This window comes from Choloepus didactylus, chromosome 20, assembly GCF_015220235.1.
Source record: "Choloepus didactylus isolate mChoDid1 chromosome 20, mChoDid1.pri, whole genome shotgun sequence".
NCBI lineage: Eukaryota > Metazoa > Chordata > Mammalia > Pilosa > Megalonychidae > Choloepus > Choloepus didactylus.
This window is the reverse complement of record NC_051326.1, coordinates 48,679,263-48,698,055: the sequence shown is the minus strand read 5'-3', so window position 1 is coordinate 48,698,055 and position 18,793 is coordinate 48,679,263.

The window sequence follows — 18,793 nt, the reverse complement described above, 5'->3', positions numbered from 1 at the left end:
TTTATGACAGCAACAGAAACTCAGAACAAGAAATTTTCCAAAATTCACATAATAGGTTGCCAGACAAAGTATAGGGCAGCCAGTTAAATTTGAATTTGTGAAAACGAATACTTTTACTTTTTTAAGGTTAACTGTGTTCATGCAATATTTAGGACATAGTTATACTAAAAATAAATCTATCATTTTTCAAATATCCAAATTTAATTGGGCACCCTGTATTTTTATTTGTGATATCTGATAACCCACCATAGCCAATGTTAGAACTGGGACCTAAACTCAAGACTTGCAATTCTCTGTTCAATGCACCTTATACGACTGCAACTTCTAATCTTTCCTCACTCAGCTTTTCATACAATATCCCTGCTAAAGAGAGAGGCCACATGATATTCATCATTTACAGGTGGAACAACTGATTTGGAGAGACATTTGTCTAAACTTCCTTAGTAAGCTGGGGACCTGGGGGTAGGACACAAACCCAGGCATTTCCAAGACTTAGCCTTATTTTCTCCAAGGAACTGAATGAGGACAGGAAATTGCCCATTCAAGTAGATGAGTATTCGACTCGTTCCTCATTAAAGTTGCTGCATAAACATTCTTTAAAAACATTTTATTATTAAAAGATCCAAATCACTGCCTACTTCCTAAGATGATAGCAGACAAACAAAACAAAACAAAACAAACAAACAAAAACTCCCATATTTAACACGGCATGGATTCCATTGTATATTTTAAAAATTGAAAACAAAGACAGTCTCGAGGTTCATAACCTCAGAAGCAATCACCTCTTGCACAAGTCTAATAAAAGATGAGCTACTTGAGAAGACAGCCAGCTTTTGTTCATTTTAGTGCTCAGAAAATAAAGTGCTTCCTCACTGCCTAGTGAAGTTCATAGTTATACAACCCTGGTTTCAATGTCATGCTATTTTTAGCCCCTTCCGTTGAGTGGTCTGATACTTTTGTTTCCAAATATAACCATCAAGTTATAATTTAGAATTTTGCTTTCCTCCTTCTGAAGATCTTATCTAACCTCCTAGGAGGTTCTCTAAGGTAGGGGCTTGAATGGAATTTTCTATCTGCCCCATTGAGAGAGAGTTCCTACAATCCTGATTGCCTCTTGTGTTGAGGTTCTGTTTGTACACCATTAACTCGGGGTACACATTTCCATAACCTTGGCTGCACACAAAGTAAAATTAAAAGTCAGAGTCAATAAAAGCCACAAATGATTTTGTGTGGTTCTTAACAGATACAGATTTCTAACCAAAATCTGAGGCATTTAATAGTGGTTAGAAGTGGAATAGCTGTGCTTTAAACACATGCTTCCAGTGAACACTACAGACTTGAAGAGGCCCAGGCTTGAAAGGTTTTAAGCTAGAAACTCATGTACATTTTTATATAGAATATCTAGAAATCTAACAGGGCTAAAATTTGGTGGGAGGAAAGATGACTCTTTTGAACAATGAGGCATATTATACTCTGGCCAGACCAATGGGATTATACTTGCAAAGTTGAAGGTATACAATTCAGCCAGAATCAAAACCCCTTTCTTAGATTATTTCCTTGTAAATGGTGGTTGTCATGGACCAGTTCTTTTCATCCACACTGTATATTGTCCACACAAAGTAATTACATTGAGTGGGTCCAAAAATGATCCTTTCCATGATTAAAGAGATGTTATCTGATATGTAGTTTCACCCAATACATTTATTCAGTGCCCAGTATAGGTAAAGCAGTTTGTTAGGGGATAAGATAGAATAAATTGCAGCTGGGGCATTTTCTTAAAGAGCAGAAAGTAGTTTGCATTAGAAGATGAGAAGACTGGGGTTGGGAAGAGGGAAGTGAGGTGAAGTGGCAGAGAGGGCAGGAGTTCTCGCAATTCCAGACTTGAGAGGGAGAAAGGGAACTGAGGAAGAAGTTCATGGCTTTGGAACTGGATTCCTGACTACGGTGGTGGTGTTACATGTGGTGGAGGCAGATGGAACAGTGCGTCCACCAGATCCCGCTCTACCACAGCACGGATAACCCTGCGGTTAGGGCTGTGGAACTTCCTATAAAGGAGAGGGTCAAAAGGGGGGCTCCGGGAAACATGGCGTTTCCTCCTCGGTGGAGTTAAAATATTGGAAATGTTACCTGAAGATTTTCCTATCCAAAATAAATATAAATTACTCTCTATCTCGGAAGCTACAACTGCACAATGAAGCAGGCAGTAGCGGGGTCTGGAAGTGGTGATAAGACATGTACGTAAATCATTATAATACAAAATAGGAAGTGATAAATACCACTGGGGACAGATGAAGAGCTATGGGAGTTCAGGATAGAGGGAAATTACTTACAGCTGTGAGGAATCAGATATGACTTTGCATTGAAGGCGGCACTTGACTTAGACCATAGAAGCAAGGGAGGGTTTGGATGTAAAGAAGATGATAACAACAATAATAATGGCTGCCTCCTTGAGCTTCTATATAATAGGCACTGTACTAATAACTTCACATATCCATCTGATTTAGTGCAATGTTGTAAGAACAATTCTATGAAGTAGGCATTATCAGTATAACTATTATTGCTGTTTTACCCCCCACCTCACATCCTGGCTTCAAGCATTGTATATTTAACCACCAGGAAGGAATGGCCTGGCTAGTGATTGAAAGCAGGGGGTTGTAACCCCAAACAATGAGTTTGGGCTATATTGTAGGTTAACTGAGAGAAAGTTTTTAAGAGGGAAGTGGAAACTATGCTTTTGGAATATCAGAGTGACTTCTGTTTCTAGGTTGAGCTGGACGAAGACAAGACAGAAAGAGGCCGATAGAGGAGTATTAAATAGTTCAGGAGAAAGACCGGAAGGCTGGAACCAGAAGATGTGGCCACAGAGCAGGGAAGAAGATAAGTACAGATTAAATTGGGACTGGGAGGGAAATATAAAGAGAAACAGACAAGATAAGAACAGGGCTCTGGGCTGATGTGAAATCTCTGAATTCTGAATTTTGTGCCCATCCTTCCTTCATCCTTTGAACTGCTGGTACAGTGGCTAATGGTGGTCTGTTTCTGCTGTTGCCCGCTAAATCACTTTCACCTCCATCACATCTCTGCAAACATTTTTTTGATGTCTGGACCCTCCCCTGCTTTTGCAGCCTTCCACTTCTCATGTTAGGCCCAGTGTGTTATAGTTGAATAATATAACTTTAAAATCAGAAAGATTGACTGTAGTCCTAGATCTAATTTCTTCAAGCTGTATTTCTCTGAGGCCATGACCTAAATTCTTGCCTTCCTCTTTCATAAAAGTAATGACGACCTTGCAGGTTTGTTGTGAGCTTACACACACACACACACACACACACACACACACGCACACACAGTGAGTAGCATTGTATGCTATTAAGAAATAAGTGCACATTATCTGCCCATTTGGGACTTTTTGTTGATAAGTTAGTTTCTAATAAACTTTTAATAGCATGGGAAATTGGATTAACCAATTTCTTTAATACATGCAAGATTGCTAATTATCTAAGAATGAGGTCACACTAAAGAATATTTATCACTTGATTCCTCCCACCAAAATGAAGTCTTTGTCCCTTGCAAAGTCCTTTGGACTCTGCTGTCAAATGAGAAAGTTCTTGGTACACAGCAGCCAGATAACGAGCACTGAAGGAGACCTCAGTGTCCTGGCCTGTCACAGAAGAAAGCGGCCAGAAGTTGAGTTCAGACTCTACTCACCTTAACACAGGTGATTGACACATTAACATGTAAATTCTTCTAAACTATGTGGCTGATATTGCCTTTTTTTAACTTGCCATTAATTTGTGTGTGTGTATGTTGTTTGTTTATGAATTCTCATAAATTAGGTAATGTTTTTGAAAGAAAACAAGGTCACTGATGGGAGAAGACTATGGGGACATCATGATTACATGCAACATGGCACCCTATATTGGATCCAGGAAAGGAAAAAGGGCATTACTTGAAAAACTGGAGAAATCAGAATATATTCTATAGTTTAGTTAATGGTAGCATATTAACAGTAATTTCTTGGTTTTGACAATTCTACTGTGGATATGTACAATAACATTAGGGGAAACATACATGGGAACTCTCTGTATTATCTTTCAAATCTTATGAAAATCAAAACTCATTTTACAATAAAAGATTTCTCAAAAAGAAAATAAAATCCTCTGATTCAAACACAATTAACTTTCCCTATAAAGATTTGAAGAATTATTCAGTTTTATTAAAACCCAAGCTTAGGACACTTAAGTAACTTGCCAATTTATGTAAATCAGACAAAACCAGATGTTATCCACACATACACACACACACGACACAAATAATGCTTTTAGCTACTAGGTTTTCAGTAAATAAGCATGGTGCTCCCCCACACTCCATAAAAATCTCCCTAGGTAGAAATGACGATTTCAACAGTTGAGAAATTTCAGAGTATGAAATGGGAGCCTTGAATCAGTGGTTACTCCAGTCTGTCTCAGTTTTCATGCATGTCTCACACATCTTGTCGCCTCATTTAGTGGATTCGAGTATTTCAGGATACATATTTTTCATACAGTGGCCCCTCTATACACAAGCCGACAAATTCATCTGGTGTCCAACGTAACGAAATGCCAACTGTTCCAACACTGCTGTAAAAACAAGCTGTGCTGAACTTACCAAACATATGTTAATCTCCAAAGTGGCTCATAAATATAACCATGCATTTACTTTACGTGTGATTAAAGAGATTTCCCAGGGAAATTCATAAGGGATTTCTCCAGGATGATATTATAACTTCCTGTAGTCGTCAAATGCAATACACTGTGCTTTTTATTTCTTAAGTTAGTGATAAAACAGCTCTTGACTTAGGGATTCAAAATCATCCTGAGAGTCCACCAAAGAGCCATCTTCTTTACAGGGTGTTAACTTTCTTGCTCTTTAAAGATTTCAACCACATTTTTCTAAAAGTGGAGATTTACATCTATTTTCGATGTTACAAAATCTTTACAACAGGGATGGTAGACAAAATGAGGAATTTAAAAAGGAATTTTATGTATGTTTCACTGAAGTATTTCTTTTTCCTAGATTAACATTTTCTTATGTTCCTCCTTCTTATAAATTGTAAGGTATATGTGAATATGATAATTAAAACACTGGGAGATTTTTCTGCTATAAAATTAATGTTCTGCTTTTGAATTGCTTTCATTCTAAGCACCTCCGCCCTCCCACACCAACTCACCTAATAATTTTCTTGAAAACAAGTGGTTGGGAGGATGGATGGGTTTCTGTGGCTTTTTGGCTATTGCTATTGAAATAGTATGAGGTGTGTATATTTACTCCAACTTCCAGAAACATGATTTTTATCTTTAATTGGATAAATTAAAAGTTAAAACCAAGAGTAATTTTATACATATGTTTCGAGTTTCAATTTCTTCCTGAAATATCTTGTACAGTCTTACTTGCAACTTTGTGCTACTAACCACTAACCCATCTGTTAAATTTGATGACCAATGGTTAGTCAAGCACCCACAAATAACTTCTTGGATATCCGTTCTGACATCATTTGCAGCTTCCTAAGGTAAGGTGAGACTATCCTCCAAATATGAAGGTGGAATTAACTGGTGGATACGATAGACAGTTCTGGTCCATCAACAACTGTTACACTGGAATAATCACAGTAGTAACTTGGCTACTGTGATTTAAATAATCAGCTAATTTAGTAGAATTATATATAATATATCACTATGCTCTATTATAGTCAAAGTATTACACATGATATATAATACAGTATATACTATATGGTATATGATATATGGTATATGATATAATATTACCTACATAAAAGGAGATTTACTATAGGAATTGGCTCACAGAACCATGGGGACTGGCAAGTCTGAAGTCCATAGGGCTGGCCACCAGCTCGAGACTCCAACAAAGGGGAAGTTGAATTCCCCATGGGAACCTAGCTGGTTGAAGTAGAGGCAGAAATTCTTCTTTATGGCTTCTGAAATCTTCAGTTCTGGATTTCAAGACTTCCAACTGATTGGATGAGTAGACTCCCCACCTTGCTGAGAGCAATCTCCTGTGTTGATTGAAGATGCCATCAGCTATAGGTGCAGTCAACTGGCTAATTATTTAAATCCATCTATTAAACACCCTCACAGTAACAATCAGACCAGTGCTTACTGGACCAATCAACTGGACATCATAACCTAGTTCACTGAAACATGAACTTAACCATCACAGTCAACTTGGCACTCATACGCATCTCCTTAAACTATACTTAATTGCTAAATAAAGACAATAACATATCATACTTTCACCTAACATGAAACGATTATCCTGCATACAACCCAAAATGCACTGTTTCCCTAAAAGAGGATGCAAGTCCATAAGTGATATTCACTCTTATCCTTGATATCTTGTAACTTAAATACTATCATGTGAGGTAAAGTTAATACAACTGATGTCATATGAAGAAGGGATAATAGAGGGAAGGAAAATATATTTGCTTTATATCAATATACTAAGTTATTCATAACAAAATAAGGAAGAAATACTCATAACAGTTATAGCTCTTGTTTCTGCAATTGGTCATGTGGTCATAGCTGTGGTCATAGCTGATACTCATGATGACTTTCTTCCACTATCCTTTCCGTATTCCCTTACCCTCAGCAAGTTGCTTAGCTGGTCATGGTTCTTTGTCTGATGGGTGACCCAATCCTTCATTCCTGAATATCCTGGGCCATTATTAGCCCTCCCTAGATTGGGTTGTCATAGTTTTCCATTGACTTTGGTCACAGGGAATGGTAGTATTAAGAGATGCCCTAAGGGATTCCTGAATTCCAGGCAAACTCTTCCTTCCCTCCACTGTGTACAAGCAGCCCTATGTCCCCTGAGTAATCAGGATCAATCACCCCAGTCAGAACAGTAATTCCCTTCTTTCCCTGTTAGTTCAGAGGCATGAGGAGCCCAAAGAGTCTGGGTGGCAAGATTAACTTCCAGTTCAATGGAATCATTGTTGTGCCTCTTGGTGGAAGCTCTCCTCCCTTTGGACCTCTGGATCAGCAGAGGATAAGGTCATGGGGACAGGAAGCAAAACTTTTGCTAGTGAATCACTATTGTGACTGGTTGACACTCCCAGTTCCACCTCTTGATTCCTGGACCCATTAATCCTGGCTATGGGAAAAACAGCACTGTAGGTTGGGCACTCATTTAGAACATGAGGCTGCTATGACAAATACCATAGAGTAGGTGGGCTTAACCAAAGGGGATTTCTTAACTTATGGCTTTGGAGGCTAGAAGTCCAAACTCAAAGTAATGACAAGACTAGGCCATCTCCTTAAAGTCTATAGAGTTCTGGTGCTGGCTTGCTACAGTCCTTGGGGTCCCTTGGCTTGCATCTCCACCTGTCATCACAGGACGCTCTCCCTCTCCTTGTCTCTGCATTCCCGCCATCTACTGACTTCTGGCTTTTGGCTATTCCCCCTCTGAAGAAGGTCTGAATTCCCTCTCTTAATAAGGCTTCCAGTCATATGGATTCAACCCCATTTTCCTTCACTTTGGCTGCCTATATGGTATCTTAGAAGACCCTATTCCTACATGAGGCCAAACATTAACTGATAATATGTCTTCAAAGGGTCCTATTTATGAATAGGTTCACACCCCAAACAACAGGGATTAAGATTAAGAGCACATCTTTACTGAGGAACATAATTCAATCTATCACAAAGCCTCAGCTATCAGTCAAACTAACATAGCTGGTCTGTTTATATAGGGTATCAGACGTCAGTGGGTAGCTGCTTCCTGCATAGAATAACAACAGGTTCTTGGGTACTTGTGTGGTCAAGTGACCCTTCATGAATTGGAATGTTTTGTGCCTTAGACGTCAGACAACTCAAGTAGTGTATGTGCCTCTTTTGGTTGCTTTCTGAAGTGTAAAGAAGCCTATGTTCCATCTAAGCACCATCTAGTCATTTCCCAATAATGAGTCACTCTCTGTCATATTTTCAGAAAGGGGATCCAGAATATTCACCAGATTAAACAAAGAAAGAAAGAAGAAAATGGAATCCCAGGTCTTACATGTTTGCATTTGTATAGTGCTCTTTCAAGTTTCAGGGCAAATTCATCTTTTTAGTGCTATTCTGATGATGAGGATTTCAAACAAATATAATCTTCATTGAAATAAGAGGATATCATAAGTGTTATTTTTTAGTGAATATAAATTGCTACAAAGGATAATAGAGATATTAACGAACGTTAAGAGGTTATTGTGCTCATTATTTTTAAAAGGCAACACTGTCTCCCATCATTGGCACATGGGGCATTCTGTTTAATTAAATATTCTGATAACCTCAGCTTTATATTGTACATTCAAAATACTATTACTTGATGAATTATGAACAAATAGCTATATGCCTTCTTCTGAAATGCCTATGTCAAGTAACTAACTGCTGAAAGACAATCTTGAAAAAGGAATTCTTTGGGAGATTTTAAAAATAAATGTACTATTTTATGGTGCAACCGCTGTGGAAAACAGTTAGGCAGTTCCTCAGAAAGTTAAGTATAAAATTACTTAATGACCCGGCAATTCCACTTCCAGGTATATACCCGAAAGAATTGAAAGCAGGGACTCAAACAGAGATTTGCAACCTGATGTTCATAGCAGCATTATTCACACTTGCCAAAAGATGAAAGCCACCCAACTGATCATCAACTGATGAATGTATTAAAAATGTGGTATATTGACAAAGGAATATTATTCAGCCACAAAAAGGAACAAAATTCTCTTGCATGCAACAACCTGGATGAACCTTGAAGACATCATCTTGAGTAAAATAAGCCAGACACAAAAGACAAATATTGTATCCTCTCACTGATATAAAATAATTAGAATAAGCAAACTCAAAACATCAGAAACTAGGGTCCAGGTTGTCAGGGGCTCGTGATGGCTAAAGAATGATGAGATAAAGCTTAATTGATTGTGAAAGAAGGGAGCCCACTCCGTCCTCTGTGTTCCTGCAAAAGAATTTTATTCTACTCATTTCTACAGGTTTTTATAGCATGCAAGGTAGTCTCCTATGCGACTGTTTTCAGGTATTTCAGGGAGGGCACATTTTTTCTAAAGCCATAAGTTGTGTTTACATGTCTTTAATCTCAAGGGACAATTTCTTTGGGGCTAGATGGGAAACAGCAGGAGCAGGAGACAGGAGCATGGAAGGAGCCCTGCAAGAGCCCAGCGACTATTCCCTTATCTAAATTGCTGCCTGCCTTCAGGCACGCAAAGTTTTGGCCTTCCTCCAGCCTGGTGTCCGCCTTCAGGCTTCCAGAGTTTGGGAAGTGGCCCCACTGTATAGTTTATCTAGCCAGGGAACTTTCTGTTTCTCCACAATCAATAACACAACATTGTGAATGTAATTAACACCACTGAATTATATATCTGAATGTGATTAAAGAGGGAAAGTTTGGGTTGTATAAATATTACTAAAATAAAAATTAAAATAAATAAGATAAATGTGCCATTTTTAAAAAATAAAATGTTTTCGTTTTGTTAAAATAGCAAATCATAAAGGAACCAATCTGCTTTATCAGTCTGTAAAAGGAATTCAATAACTGCACTTTTGAAAAGTATTCAACTGATTTTCAGTTGTCTTTGAAAACCCCCATACATGGAACTTTTCTCAATGTTCAGATAAAATATTCTATAACTTCAAATAATGGGGACTGTTTTTTCAGTATTTTTCTCCCAAGTACAGATTTCAGTCAGAATTAGGACGACATATGAGGATTTTTGAAATTCAGAAATGCACCTGGTTGAAAGGAACATCTTTCTAAGTCTAAGGATATTTTGAAAGTAATGGTACGTGTGATTTGTCACTATTAAAAAAATAGAGGTTAAAATCCCAGAATAATCCAGTTTTCATTGTGCATTTTAAGGTTCAGAAGATTATACCTATATATTGCTATATCTTCTCCACAAACTGCAACACTATTAAAGAATGCAATGCTTATCTTCCTTCATCCGATGGCTTATGTTTTCCCTTCAGTGCCAGTGTATGTCTCTCAATCTCCATACCCAAAGCAAAGTGAATTTTTCATTGCCGTATACTTAATATGCATTTATAAATTGGGGGTGGGGTGGGGTGGTGACTAAATAAACTCTAATGCTCCTTCCAGGACTATGATCTTCCAAATGATAATTTTGTCAAAATAATTTACTTCCTTTGAAAAATTCCCTGACCAGAGATGCAATGCAGGCTCATCTCATTCCAAATCTCTAGGGCTTTCAGATAGCTTTCACCTTCCACTTTATAATAGCAGAAAGGTTACTTATATTTCTGTTCTTGAAAGAGAAATGACTCTGGTTCTTGAGAGAGGTGGCTAAAAGAGTGTCATACAGAACAACATTTACCTCTATGTTGCACATCTGTGTTGTTACAATGCAATGAGATAATAAATGGAGAAACGTTCTCACATTTAAAACTTCTATAAACCACAGGGTAGTTCTACTATAAATTGGAGTGGATTAGATGTTGCGTTGTTATCATTAGGGAATGATGGTGCTCTAAGCAAGATATGATAAATTCAAGCCAAATCATATCTGAAAACAGAGAAGAATAAGATCAGTAGGTATTATCAGGTATAGATAATATTGTTGAGCTAAGTTCTTCATATGTGTTAAAATGGGCAATCTCAATGTAGAAGTAAAATATAACACATTTTCCCTAGAAAAAGAAAAAAAAAATGGAATTTTAAAAGAAATGTTATGTCACAAAACTCAAAACCTTTCCTGGATTCAGAATTATTAGTTAATAAAAAGGGCTCTGGAATCCTTACACATTAGAATGCAAAGCTTCCCTCACTGGCTGTATTTCTCTAACGATAGTGGTGAAGGTCAATAAATGCACTTGAATAATTTCTAGAGGAGGATGTGAATATCACGAAATAGCTTCTGATTTGCAAGCATGTAGAGTTTTCCCAGGAAAAGCAATGAGGTGTTTGTTCCTGTTGAATTAGAGGCATAGCTTACATGACGGTAATATAGTCAATTTGATCAATTTAGGGAAACAAAACAAAATAAAATAGAAAAATGAATAGTCAATGTTGTTTTGACCAAATTATAGTCTGAGAGAATTCATATTCTCTTTCTGACTAGTTTTGGGGTTTTTTTTTGGGTGAAAGTAAAAAGAATACTAAGGTCAAAAAACAAAACAAACAAACAAAAAAACCCCACAAAGGCCTAATTTAGAATACAATCCAGTTCCAATTTTTAACATTGATTCAGTAAAATAAATGATATGCATTTTTTTCCTGGATTCAACAATTAATTACTGAATGTGCCTTTTAGGGCAAAGTTCTGTACTTGACAGTTATGAACACAAATAAGATGTTCTCCCTCCATTTATAAAAAGTATAGCCTAGTTAGGAAGACAAGTAAACAAATCATTTCCGTGGAGTAATATAGGATCTCTTAAAATCCTGGACATGGATCTGTGAGAACACAAAAGAATGTACCTAACCACCTGACATGACAAGGAAATTTTTCTGGGGAGATAAAGTAAGAGTAGGAAGAATCTGGAAGAGGTGAGAAAGGAAAGTTTCTGGTTAAAGGGAACTGTATGTGGAAGGCTGAGAGATAAGCTGATTTTTGTCTATTGCCTTATCCACAGTGCCTAGAAAAGCCTGGCATTGATTAGTACTCAATAAACATTGTAGAACAGATGGGTGGGTAGGGATGAAATCATGGCTGGAAAGAAAGAACAAATGGGTGGAAAAACAAGTCAAGGAAAGAATGGTTTGTCTGAGGAACTGGCAGTCTCTTTGTGAGGATGGATTGCAGGGAATTAGCAGGAGACCAATCATGCATAATTAATCTTGAAAGGGAAGTGAGGACCACATAGAAAGTTCCTTGTATTTCTTCATGATACATTCAATAAATACAAATTCAACTCTGCCGTCTCCTGGAAGGAAGGAAAAGTGCTGTTATCAGTGATGGCAAGATTCTTATTCCCAACTGTGTCCTAATAGGGAAGAATCATTTCTGCTTTTCTCTCTTGGCTCTGAATAGTAGACCCGATGGCCAGGGAGAAGGAGCTCGTAGCCATTTTGATATTCACAACTGGTCAAGGAGAAAATGTACCTCCCGATGTTACAGTGCGCAACATAGATGACAGAGATTCAAGGAAAAATCTATAGCAGGGCCTTTATATATGGAGTCCACGGTGAAGACAATATATGCGCAATATCCCCTAGCCCTCCTCTGCTACCAGTTTCAGACACACGTTAAACATCCATTTCATCTTTGGCCATGCTTTGTGCTTGGGAAATCTACAGCTTCCTGTGATGTATAGGTAGGTTGCATAAGTCCATGTGAGAATTGCATATTACAAAAAACATTAAAGTTGGAAAGAGCCTGAATTAGAATAGGCTAGTTGATGCTACAGTAACAAACAACCCTCAGACTTCATTGGCTTTAAGCAACAGTCACAGTGAGGTCTGGCTAGCAGCTCTGTCCATTTTAGAATTCAGGGACCCAGACTGATAGGACAGGCAGGCATCCTTTGGCTGTCGTGTGTCATCATCCCAGAGGGAACACTGCATGTGCTCAAGCATGCGTTTCTCAAAGCTTCCACCCAGAGGTGACACACATCACTCCCATTCTCATTTGCCTTCAAAGCAAGTCACATGGACACTCCTAACCCCACTCTAAGTGGACAGGGAAATGGGAACGTGCAATGTGCTCAGAGGGAGAGAGACTGAAATATTTGAGAATGTCTCCAAGGATGATCACCAGACTCTTTCCCTCCAACAGCCTCATTTTAACAGTGAAAGAATCTGATTCCCAGAGTTGAAGGGATGGCTGCAGCTTTTTATAGTTTACGAAGAACTTTAATAGTCATGATTTTGATTGTTCTTAAACATCCCCCGCCGCCAATGTGTGCCATTTCCAAGGGCACACATGAGGGCAGCTGTCAAGCTGTCACCCAGATAAGACGGGTTCCCCTAGGAGGCTAAGGGTATCCCACTCTAACCCTCACGATCACACCCATGAGTGGGTAGGGACGGGGCAGTGGAGAACTCCTGCTTATTTAATTTAGCTCTCATAACTGTGGGAGGACGCAGTGCAGGTTTCATTCATCTCAATGTCCAAGTGATAATAACTGAGATGAGAGGACATAAATCTTTGTCCATAGTCACTCAGATTGCCTGGGACATGACCAGAAACCTAGCAATGTCCCTTCATGTCTGGTGGTATTTTCTATTTGCCCTGCTCTTACATGCTTTCAATACAACTTTCCTCCAAAATCTGGTGGTAAATGAAGATGGTTAGTTCACTTGTGAGTTAGGGAGGAAAAAATTTAAAAAATGCAAACACTTAAAAAATATATCCCGATTTTTATGAAAAGGAAAAAGTCACGAGTGAGCAATTCATTAAAGAAATGATAAAAATGGCAAAAAAAAAAACTTGCCAAAAAAAATCAACCTACTAATAATACTGTAAATGCAAATTAAACTAATGATTCAAAAGCATAATAATGAAGACGTAGGAAAATAGATCCATTCATAAATTGTTGGTAGGAATGTAAATTTATACAATTTTCTGGAGAAGCACTCTGGCAATAATTTTCTAAATTTAAGAAGTGCAAATTGCTGGGGAAAGGGGAAATTTTCTCTGGTTTTCCTCACATTTTTGTTTCTGCATATAGGCAGACTTCCATATCTCCCTTCACTCTATTTACTGTTTTCTTTTCCTAATCTGATTGTTCAGAGCCTGAAAAGTTTGTTGGGCCAATTTCTACTTGTGGATGTGGTTATTGTGGCTTCAACAGGGGATTTAGGATTTACCCTTCCTCTCTCACTGCTTGTACACAAGGTTGGGGTATGTGTGATCAAATTCCTACCCACATGCTGATCTGGGCACAGTAACCCTTCAGAGGTGATTCCTGTGTACTTGGGTGAGGCAGGCTGGTCAGCCGCAGCTAAGGGCCTAGCTGGTTGAAAAAACTCAGTGCACACTTAGCTAAACACGCGAGTCCACAAGATTCAGATTTGGCAAGAGGTAACAGTAGTCCCCGTTCATCTTGAAGTCTAAGGAACATTCTTTGATTTGGATCTGGGTCATCAGAGGGGCCTTGCATTTGAGCAGCTCTTGATATTGCCTAGTAATACAATCTGTATGATTTATATATTTTTGTTGTTGTTGTTATGTTTGTTTTCGTCTTGTGGTCATAGCCTGCTTAGCAGGCTCTCAGAAGGGTACAATGGATAAATGGCTGCTGTTTGGAGCTCAACTCCCTCCAACTCCTAACACATACCCTTTTACCCCACAATTCCAATTCTGGAATTTATCCTAATATACAGATTCAGTGCTCCTAGGTGTATAATAAAAATGTTTATTGCAGAGCAACATTGTAAAAGCAGAAATTGTAATCATCTAAGTAGCCATCAATGGGATTTTGGTTAAAATCACGTCACAGGTTGTGTTCTCTGGCAGCAGACACTGAGACAGAGTTTGGGTGCAGAAGTTTATGAGGGATCCACACCTGGGAAAGGAGGAGGAAGAACCAGGATTGGGCAGAGGGAAAAGTAGAACTACTATGAAGACTCATCAAAGCCTTGTTACCGTGGTGAAAGTTCTGGAGAGAGTACTGACTGTCAGCTGTCCCCTGTCAGTGGAATTGCAGGGGCTAAGTTCCTAGCCCGCCTCACTCAGTGACTGGCTGTGGGCTGCCTGGGGTATGGGGTAACTTCGGGAGGGGCTCCCTACAGCTGAGCAGAACCTGAGGAAACGGACAGCTGAAGGCAGTCTATAGACTGTACTCCGTCAGCTTCCTTGAAGAGGAATCTATAAATGATGCTCTTACATCTTTCAAACAAGAACGAAAATGATCTATTCAGACTGACAAGGAAAGATGTCTACCATACACTGTTAGGTGATAAAGCTGGTACCGGAGAATACGTGTCACAATTACTTGGAGGAGTAAGGAGGGAGGAGCAAAAGGATGCCTTTTTAATAAGGATTTTCTTTTGGCATATAATGTTTGAAAATCTTACCACAAGAATACATTACCAAAAGCAATATATCTATTTACATTTCCGTAAAAGATATTATAAGAAATTTTATGTTAAAATACCGCCTTTAGGCATAGTCTTTAATATTGACTTGTCAACATATGAAGAAGACTCCACATGAAGTTAATATTCAATTCTTGCTGATGAAAATCCTGAGTAAACCCACACCTACAATAAAATCATACATCAGTTTCACAGAAAGGCAAAGGAAATTTACATTTTCACTTAAGCTGTTTAGAAAATCTCACACATCATCAGAAAGAGGTTCTTTGTTCAAGACACATGTAAAATAAAGTCACAAATATTTTTGGCTCTTAAGTTAGAGCTGGTTGCAACTTCATGTGTTTTCTATAACCCAGAAGCAGCCACCTACCCCAATCTCCAAAAACATTTCAAAAATGTGAGAAGCTTACTATATCAAGAGGGATAAATATCATAATAAAAGTGAAAATAAATGTCAATGAATTTGTGGGGGAGAATGCACAACAATATGATGATACTATGAACAACTGATTGTACACTTTGAAGGACTGTATGTTAGGTGAATGTATCTCAATAAAATTGCATTAAAAAGACGTCAATGATTGTTCAAGCCAGGAAAGGGGGGAGAAAGCAAGTGAGCTTCTGACTGAGAGAAGAAATGAAGGCATCTTAGGGAAAGGGTCAGTTCAGTTGGCCTTGGAATAGGGTTGCCCGATAAAATACAGGACACTCAGCTGCTGAAAGGAAAGACGTTCTGGTACATGTTGCAAAATGGATGAAACTTAAAACATTACGGTGAGTGAAATAAAGCAGACACAAAAGGACAAATATTGTATGATTCCACTTACATGAAATACCTATAATATACAAATTCATAGAGACAGTAAGTCTATTTGAGGTTATCAGGCAGAGGAGAGGAGGGAAGAGGGAGTTATTGATTAAGGGGTACAGAGTTCCTGTTTGGGGTGAGGAAAATGTTTTGGTAATGGATAGTGGTGGATGGTAGCACAACATTGTGAATATAATTAATGCCACTGAATTGTACAATTAAACATGGTTAAAATAGGAAATTTTATGTTATATATTTATATGTTACCACCATAAAATAAAATAAAAAATATAGGACCCTCCATTGAATGTGAATTTCAAATAAGCAATGCATAATTATTTAGTATAGGTATTGTCCCAGGTAATATTTGGTGTCCTGTATTTTTATTTGCTAAATCTGGCAATCTTAGCTTTGAGGAGTTAATAGAATTTGGATAAATGGAGATGGCTATTGTAGAGACAAACGCTGCAGACAAAGGAAATCAAGTGAAGTCACAGAGATAAGAAATGATGGAATGTTATCCAGTTAAGAGGCTTAAAAGAGAGTCATGAGTGCTCAAACTGAAAGGGTATCTTGTGAAAGGCCTGAGTTAGAAAATGCAGTCAGGCAATTACGCACATGGAGAGTGTAGAGAAAAGAGAGGGATTGAAGGTGGTGATTACCAAGGAGAAAACTGTTAACCATTTTTTTTAAACTTATGTTGGGGTAAATGAAAGGGAATTTGGAACAGAAAGGGTGTGTATGAACCAAATCCTGCAGAAACAATACCTGTAGATATTGAAATATAAACTATCTCTGAAAGCAAATCCTGGGAGGATGAGATGAGTTGGAATCCATAGAAGAGGTAAGAAGAAGACTGTCTAAGGTCCAGTTCCCAAAAAGCAGAACCTGAGATGGGGATTTGCACATGATCAGGATGGGAGAGAGGGAGGAAAGGGAAATGGGAAGGAACAGGTGAAATCCGGCTTCAGCTTAACCTGGAGGAGCCTTCCAGCCTCAATCACCTGCAGAGACTGCCAGCTTTGAGAGGGGGAAAATAGGCTTTTGTATCACTGTGCCAGTTTGAATGTATTATGTCCACCAAAACACAATTATCTTTGAAGTAATCTTGTGTGGGTAGATGTATTAGTGTTGATTAGATTGTAATTCCTTGATTGAGTGTTTCCCTGGAGATGAGACCTACCCAACTGTGGGTGATAACTCTGATTCGATGGTTTCCATGGAGGTGTGGCCCCACTCATTCAGCCTGGGCCTTGATTAGTTCACTGGAACCCTATAAAAGCTCAGACAGAGGGAGTGAGCTTACTACAGCCAAGAGGCACACTTTGAGGAACGCACAGGAGCGGAGAGAGGGGCTGCAGTTTACAGAGACATTTTGGAGATGGCCTTTGAAAGCAGTCTTTTACTACAGAGAAGCTAAGAGAGGACCAATGCCCCAAAAGCAACTGAGAGTGACATTCTGGAGAGAAACTGCAGCCTAGAGAGGAATGTCCTGGGAGAAAGCCATTTTGAAACCAGAACTCCGGAGCAGATGCCAGCCATGTGCCTTCCCAGCTAACACAGGTTTTCAGGACACCAATGGCCATCCTCCAGTGAAGGTATACAATTGTTGATATGTTTCCTTGGATGCTTTATGGCCTTAAGACTGTAACTGTGTAACCAAATAAACCCCCTTTTATAAAAGCCAATCCATCTCTGGTGTTTTGCATCCCAGCAGCATTAGCAAACCAGAACAGATTTTGGTACCAGGAGTGGGGTTTGAACCCATGAGGACATATGTCCATTGGATTAAACCAGCTAATTGCATTCTCCCATTGTAGAAGACACACCCTTTGTTGATGTACTCAGTCACAGCTGCAGCCAATTGACTGATGATTTAATAAACCCGCCTTCTGGTTTATTATAGTCACAAATGTCCTTGCAGTAACAGTTAGGCCTGTGCTTGCTTGGCCAGACACCTGGGTACCATTACCTGGCCAAGTTGACACATGAACCTAACCATCACAAACACCTCCCCAATTTCCCCCCAACCCTTACTCTGTCAGTTGTTGGTTACCAACTGGAGGGGTGGGGGAGGTGCAATACTTTCCAGGAGAGGAAGTCTTCAACAGCCCAAAAGCAGGCCTTAAGGGAGGTTTCAGGTGTGAGTCTTTGGCCACAGCATCACCAGCAACTGGGGTTGGGCATAGCCACTGAACTAGCAACAAGGACCTCCACAATGATTGCAAGCAAGAGAGTCACCTTAAATTCAAAGATACAAGTAAGTCGAGGGTGAAAGGATGGAAAAAAGATACCATGCAAGTAGTACCCAAAAGACAGCTGGGGTGACTATACTAATATCAGATCAAATAGACTTTAAGTCAAAAACAGTTCCAAGTAATAAAGATGGTCATTATATGCTGATAGAGGGGACAATTCAACAAGAAGAGGTAACAATTATAAATATATAACTCATTCTATGAGGCCAGCATCATCATCATATCAAAGCTGGATAAAGATACCACAAGAAAAGAAAACTGCAACCAATATCTCTTATGAATATAGATGCATAAATCCTCAAAAAAAACTAGCAAACTGAATCCAACAGCGTATTAAAAGAATTATACACCTCGATCAAGTAGGATTTATCCCTGATGTGCAAGGTTGGTTCAACATAAGAAAATCAATTAATGCAGTACATCACACCAACAAAATGAGGAAAAGAATCAACATGATCATCTCAATGGTACGTAACAAGTTGATTTTCTCTTGGACCTTTCAGAACTCTCACCTTGTCCTTTGCATTTGAAATTGTAATCAGTATATGATGGGGTGTGTTTTTCTTCATGTTTATCCTGTTTGGTGTTCTCTGAGCTTGTTGGATGTGCACGTTCATGTCTATTGTGAAGTTTGGAAAGTTCTTTGTCATTATTTCTTTGACTATTCTATTTGTCCCTTTCT